Source organism: Selaginella moellendorffii, unplaced genomic scaffold (assembly GCF_000143415.4).
Source record: "Selaginella moellendorffii unplaced genomic scaffold, v1.0 SELMOscaffold_159, whole genome shotgun sequence".
Lineage (NCBI taxonomy): Eukaryota > Viridiplantae > Streptophyta > Lycopodiopsida > Selaginellales > Selaginellaceae > Selaginella > Selaginella moellendorffii.
In genome coordinates this window covers 1-7,537 of record NW_003314420.1, presented here as the reverse complement: position 1 = coordinate 7,537, position 7,537 = coordinate 1, and the positions used below count along the sequence as shown (strand labels likewise).

General features: G+C 38.7%; 1 pseudogene; it reads left to right on the top strand.

Moving 5' to 3' along the window:
• Positions 1-1,523: 1,523 nt before the first annotated feature.
• On the top strand, positions 1,524-3,589 carry LOC9663337 (annotated as a pseudogene).
• The last annotated feature ends 3,948 nt before the right edge of the window (positions 3,590-7,537 follow it).

The window sequence follows — 7,537 nt, the reverse complement described above, 5'->3', positions numbered from 1 at the left end:
CTATTATAATTTAGTATTAATACACATATAACTTTTTTGACTGCAGGTATTATATTAGAAAATAAATTTTAGTTACTTATAAAAATGTATAAATGCGAAGTATGAAAGTGTGGATGTACTCTGAACACTTCAACATCATAAATTATACAATCTGCTATTCTTTTTGTGAGAAACCTTTTTTACTTGAACTCTGAAACAAACAGTGAATCTAACTGAAAGAAACACAAGGTTGTTTCTTGTATTTTTTCTCTCAACGAATTATCATGTTCTTCTCCTTCGCATTTTTTTTCAATGGAAAGCAAACGTTGTGATGACAAATATCTTTGGAAAATTGTTTCCAATGCAGAAGCTTTACATGCGGGACTGGCCATTTGAACTCTACATTGATATGTGGGCTAAGATATATCTTCTTTATCTAGCCAGGCATTAGGGTAATTCAGGCCAGGGTAGTGAGCTGATTAGCTTTTTTGAAGCTTGATAGTGATGAGGATCTGACAGAGATTCAAGATGTAATGCTGCCACAATGTGCCAACTTGCCACAGAGAAAAAAAGTGATGTATGCTCATATCCAAGTTATTAGGGTGACACCATCCAGCTAGCACTATTGGAAGCTAGCATTAGACAATAAGAGTGAGTCACATCTATTTCTTGTTGATCATGTAGATGGAATAGGAAATCTATTTGTATTCCACACTTTATGACAATGCATGCATGGGCTTCTGGTTACACAAATTATACTATAAATTATGATTTAAGATATTAATAACTTATTCTATAATATTTTAATATCATAAAAATCATGATACTAAAAAAAACAAAAAATTATATATACATTATAATATAGCATGTTATAATATAACAATAATTTATATATTAAGCATAATTTATGTAAAAGGGACTTTCAATATAAATATTATATTATGTTTAATTATGTATGCTATAATAATGATTATGTTAAAAATTACAATTACAACTCTTTGAAATTACTAAAACATCAGGAATAAACACGATGCTCCCAACGTAGCTGGGACTTTTGCTAGTACTCCCTTATTTAAAAGTGCTATTGGCATATGGCATCCGGCATCTTTTATTCCATTTTTAGAATATTATTTATGGATATACTTAAAATCTGATGGTTGATAATTAAAGACTTTCAAACAACAGCCTAGATTAAAACACATGGCATAAGGGTGATAACGCTTTAAATTTTTGTTTGTGACGCTTAGGGCAATGGAACAATGAGATTTCTCTCCTGGGAAATTATGTCCCAGCCAGTGTACCAGCCATTCACAACTCGCATCACAGGTTCTTCCTGAGAAGAAAAAGAAGCCAGCTTACACAGCATCCATTTCCATCAAGCTATGGCGCTCCTTGGAAGATAGCAACCAGCATTTCGTCCTTGTTCTCTACATAGTGGGGGCTTCATCCATGGCAGATTATGCAAGAATTTTTGCTGACAAACATGCGTAATCTCAGCAATAACAGTAAGGATTGCAGGTTTATCAAACTTGAAGCTTACTGCCATGAAGTGTTTGACAGGAATATTAAAGGCGATGGGAAATTGGATGGAGAAGAAACTTGGCACCTCGAACCCTCCATACTCCAGCAGCTCAGACATGGAAAATGGCAAACTGGGACGCTGCAACCGTATCCACAGCAGGAGCTATTGCTACAGAAGTCGGCTGAACCATTAGAAACAGATCAAGCATCAACTGAAAGTGCAGTTACTGTTGAGCAAAGACGTGTTCACAAGCTTGAGCTTCAGGTAATCTCTATCCCTGCTTCATTGTAAATAAGCGCAAGTGCTGTGAATTTCGTCTGTAACTTTCCACCTTATACACCAGGGATGCATGAAGGACTGGGCATTCAATTACAAGCTTTTTACACTGCAGGAAGGAATCATATTATTCAACCAGAAGCCTGCAAGGGTATTGATTTCATTGTAAAAGCCAAGAAAGTGGAGAAAATTCCTGAAGAGGTTGTCAAGTTCCTTCTGAGTACCATAGGTCTCAACAAAGGCCTGATCGGGGATTACCTGGGTGAAAAAGAGGAGTTTTCATTTATGCACGCCTATGTTGACTCCAACTGTCATAATATGGAGTTTGACATGTCGATACGAACATTCTTGATGGGATTCAGTCTCCCTGGGGATCAGAAGATAAATAGGACAATGGAAAATTTGCAGAGCGATATTGCACCTGTAATCCGATGGTGAAAGATGAGGTGACCAAATGCTTCCACTTCCTTCCAAGATCTCACTCATGGGCTATTACAGATGTCTAAAGCTGCATTTATAAAAACTAACGGAGGTATTGACAATGGAAAGGATCTTCCTGAAGAGTTTATGGGAGGACTATACGACCGTATAGTGAACAAAGAAATTAAAATGAAAGCGGATAATGTTATTCCGGTCACAAACCCAGCTGGGAAGGACAATAATCTCCTGCTGGGATTGACAACATCATGAACATAGTTATCCGAAAGCCCAAAGAAGAGACTGTTTGAGTCCAGTGAAGACGTGATTCGTTATATGCAAGATCAACTCAAAGAAAAAGCTGAGAAACCAGAGTAAGCTTCACTGTTTCCTTATTGTTTTGGTAGCATTGCCTTCATTTTCTACTAGATCTGCATACTATGCTGCGACAGACATGGAAATTTTTAAGCCAATGGTAGAAGTTTCATGGGGATGCGGGGCTTAGTGTCCCACTAGACAAGAGAGACGACGAGGTGTGACTTCACCGTGCCTGGAAGGGTTCAGGCACTGCAGTGATGTGCATGCAAATACAGCAGGATGCTTCCGTGACTTCTCTTGCAAAGTTTACATCGCTACATTCTCCTGTGGATATCAAGTAGAAAAACGTGAATGCTATCAAGATAAATTTAGTGTGATTGACCCAGGCCAAATATTGCAAATGAATAAGGAAATTATTTGCAGCACGCATGGGAGCATGTACTTACATGCGTTTCACGATTGATCAGCTTTATCTCATCGGCGGCTCTTCATGATGCTACTTTCTTTTCAAACGATCCAGAAAATACTAAGCTATTAACTGCTCCAAAAAGAAAAGGAAGATTGCATTTTGCTGCTCTAGCTGCACATCCAGGACCATATGACAGTACTGGTGGCAGGCAGAGCCCAATACCTGGTGCAGTCACTCCAGAGAAAATGAGTAATCTTTTTTCAAATCTCAGTTTGCTTGGTCAAATCGATTCAAACGAAGCTAACAAATTTTTTACTCGAAGTCAAGCCTTAAGTAGTGAAGGAATTGTGGACTTTGTAAAAGCATTGTGCAAAGTGTCCATGGATGAACTGCGATCTCCTACTGATCCACGAGTGTTCAGTCTCACAAAATTGTGGAAATCTCGTAAGTGATTTGATTGTGATGTATTCACTCACTTGTTGTGTAGGCACTTCAATATGAATCGGATCAGGCTGGTCTAGAGCAGGATGTGGAATACATTGTCTGACTATCTTGTTACTGTTGGGTGTTCAAGCAATTTCTCAGTTGCTATGTATGCCATGGACTCTCTGCGGCAGTTAGCGATGAAATTCATGGATCATGAAGAGCTTGCAAATTACAACTTCTAGAGTGAGTTTATGCAGCCTTTTGTCATCATCATGCAGAGAAGTGCCTCTGTTGAAATACAAGAATTTATCATCCGTTGTGTCTCTCAAATGGTGTGCAGCGGGAAATCTGGCTGGAAAATTACGTTTATGGTAACAAACTTTTCAGAGTCAAGGTATATCAATTCTTTACAACTGCCACAACAGATAGAGATAGCGGCATTGCCCATCTTGTATTTGAAACAGTCATGGCAAGAATATGTGTTTCTTCGAAAGCTTAGCAATCAATCCCCTCTAGGCATGATGAGGTTATTACAGGGTTTAGATGTCGCAAATGTGGGGAACATCTGTATCTCAAGCATGTTGTGATGCAAAAATGTATTATTTTCTTCCACAGGATGGATGTTTAGGCAGAGCAACAGTGCATGTTGGATACCACTAACACGCAATAGAGGAAGGAATCCGCTATGATTCTTTTCTCAATTTGAAGGTACAGAGGCTGGGAAGAAAAGTGTCGCAACTCCAAAGTGTGTTCAATAGTCTGTACTAAAGGACTATGTGGTAGACATGTTGTTACAAGCTGATAACAAAAATGAGTTCATAGAGAACAACTTCAAGGACCTACTTCAAAATATAGAACCTGTGACAAATTTAAACAGGTATAAATTAATACTTAACTCTACTTTATCACTAGAAACCCTCTTTTTTTGGCAAAATAAAGAATTGGATGCAAGAAGGGTGAGATAGAAAGCTTCAATCTATATTAGATGCGATTTTAGAGTTAAAAAGAAAATGTCTTTATGAATTTATTCATGGGAGCTTGTTCATTAGCCAAGTGACTTCAAACAATCAACACCCTTTCATCTTTAAGATGTCCACCCTTAGTCCTGCTTTTGGTGTGGACCTTGTACAACGAATGGATATGGATGGAGATGGGGACTTCACTAATTCTTGGATCCATTTTGACCATATAGAACAAGTTTTAGGCTGGTCAAAAATAATACCTTATGTTTATGATCACAAGTAAGTGGCTTTTCATTTTTTAAGGATTCCATATCAATTTACATTATAACCATTCCTTCTACAGATTGCAGTGAAACTTGACTATAGCTATAGCCAAATTCAAAGTTCAAGATTTCCAAGTTCAAACCGTCTTTTAGACATGTATGTCCAAGGTTGTTGAACAGCGAACTAGGAAGAAACTAAACTTCTGCAGTTTCATAGCAGATGCTGTTGATGCTAACTGGCTGGCTGTATGACAAGTTTTTTAAGGTGATAAAAGTTAGCCATTACAAAGTAGAGAGAAGAGTTGTGAGTTTCATTAGACAAAGAGTGTCAATGAACATTGTCAATGCATTAAGTTTAGCTTCCATCACGAGTTTAAGCAACTTTGTCAGGAATGGATGGATGCACCAACTAAAGAGGAGCACGAGGCAAAAGCAAATGAGATGTGCATATAGTGGCATGAAAGAGACAAAGTGCCAATTGAACACCTTCCACAAATGAAGTGCTAGATTGCATAGTGGGAAGTTCAAATGTTTTAGTGAGGCCATTATACTCTCCATGTAAGTTTTCTCTGATTTTCTTTTTTTGTCACATTTAAATGTTACATTTTTATAGGATCAACCATTTGAAGACATTGCACTTACACCAACAATAAATCTCTCTGAGAGTAAACATTGGAGTTAAAGAGCTTATGAAGTAGGGAAAGGAAAACAAACATTAGAGTTTGAGAACTTCTGAAGCAAGGAAAGGATTAGTGTCCCTCTATGAAGCTACACTCTTTGACCTCACTAAATCTCTTGAGTAGTTATCAAAAGCTTTGGCTACACAAGAAGCAAGGTTTGCTGGTACAGGCCCAAACTTAAACAAGCTTCAAGAGCGAGTTGGTAGAAGGACAACACTAGCAACAGGGTTAATATTTAAGATGGTGAAGGAAGTTGTTATTGGAACTCCTATAGAATCAAATTATGAACCACTTGGGGACATGAGGACAACCTGTATGAAGCATTGACAGACATTTGATGGGCCTAACATCACTCCTTCTAGCTCTCACTGTCCAAAGTTTGACTACCATTCTGTTCCACGACACCGGAGAAGAACTAAGGAACATGGAGTGGAGGAGGTGCCAATTGTTACATAAGTAAATCCAGTTCTAGAGGTTGAGAAGATTATTGCTCGTGAGCCAGTTTCTCGTATCAACTAGGCAATTCAAATAGTCAATGCCAAGAGTAATGCACATTGCTCTGGAATGATTGGGAGTTGAGGTCAGTGTCTTGCATTTGTGCGCTTAGGTTCAAGTTCTTCAGCAGTACCATATTTCTGGGGCTGTCGAGATCTAGGGGTAAAGGGCCACCAGTCAAGTTGGATTTACTGTTGTGGGACTAATATTACTCATACAAACTAGATCCATAACTCAATTATCTCGAAACCAAATTCTGTGCTATTGATACTACTATACCACCAATGTCAACACTAGATTGGCATACATGACTAGCTAGAAATGGGAAAGCTATACAATATAGGTCTTCTATTTCAAAAGGTGCACAAGAGAAGATTAAGCTTGCAAAGGCATTGAAATGCACAATCACAAGGATAAACTACATTAGTGCCGTGGCTAAGGAGTTTGTTATTGTGGCTGAGTCATCAAAGGGTACGAACTACACTATCAGAATCTGCAAAAAATCCATCCTGTACCTGTCCAGATTCTATATAGAAGGAGAACAAGGGAAAGGTATATTTAGTCTAAAAGCACATCTATTACATTTTTATGCAAGAACTAAACCAAGATCCTAAGGTCGACATTAGGCAAGCCTTACAATTGTAGAGCTTGAGAAGTGTTTCTAGATTGCTTTTAGTGTTTGAATCTATATTTATATTTGTGTATTATTAGTCGAATTTTCTTGGAAATATAGATTAAATCAAAATTTTAAAAATGAAAAGATGTTGGTTCAGGACGAACCAATGTTTTTCCTTATGTTTGAGAAGTCATGAGCTCATGAGCTCAAAACCTACCTGGGCTTCTTGAAGCGCTTTAATTATTTTAATAACTTTTTTGATGAGATCATATTAAATGAATAAATATGAATAGTTATGTTTTACTTATTATTTTTTATTTAAGATTTATAATTTTGAATATAAAGATATTTTAAGTAGATAAACATTCATTGTGCCTTGTAAGCTCCTGAGTTTGGACTTCTCGGGAGGTCACCTAGCCCAGTACTATTCAAACCCAAGGACGCTTAGCCCCAAATATCCCAACACCCTTAATTGATTGGAAAAGGGGGTGCACTCTTATTTATGGGCCCTTTCCTCTATATTTGAACCCCTATGGATCGTCTCTTGAGTCGTTCCCTTTGGTTGCTTACAATCCACCACGCTTCCCTGCAAGTTCACGCCCTCGTGAATGGAAGGGACCGAGAGCCCCGCTCTCTTGACACCCTACCCCTCTGGTCGAGCCCAGCAGGAGCAAACTGGACCAGCCAGATATCAATCAATATATGGTGCGATTCCCCTAGCCAACCAACAGAGTCGGACCTGAGACCCCTCTGATACCAAATGTAAGCTCCTGAGTTTGGACTTCCCGGGAGGTCACCCAGCCCAGTACTATTCAAACCCAAGGACGCTTAACCCCAAATATCCCAAGACCCTTAACCGATTGGAAAAGGGGGTGCACTCTTATTCATGGGCCCTTTCCCTCTATATTTGAACCCCTATGGATCTTTTCTCGAGTCGTTCCCTTTGGTTGCTTACAATCCACATTGAAATACTCATTGTCAAGGAAGCCGTCATTAGGACACCCAAACACTCTAGAACACCAGGAGGTGGTGTTTGATGTCGCGGGGGCAATAGATAAGGCCCAAGGGACTAAGTCCTTAGCGAATGATGGATAGAAGGTGCTATCCAAATGTCCAAGGTGGCGGAGACAGGAGAAGACTGTCTACTTGAATTGGACAAAGCCAAAAATGGAAG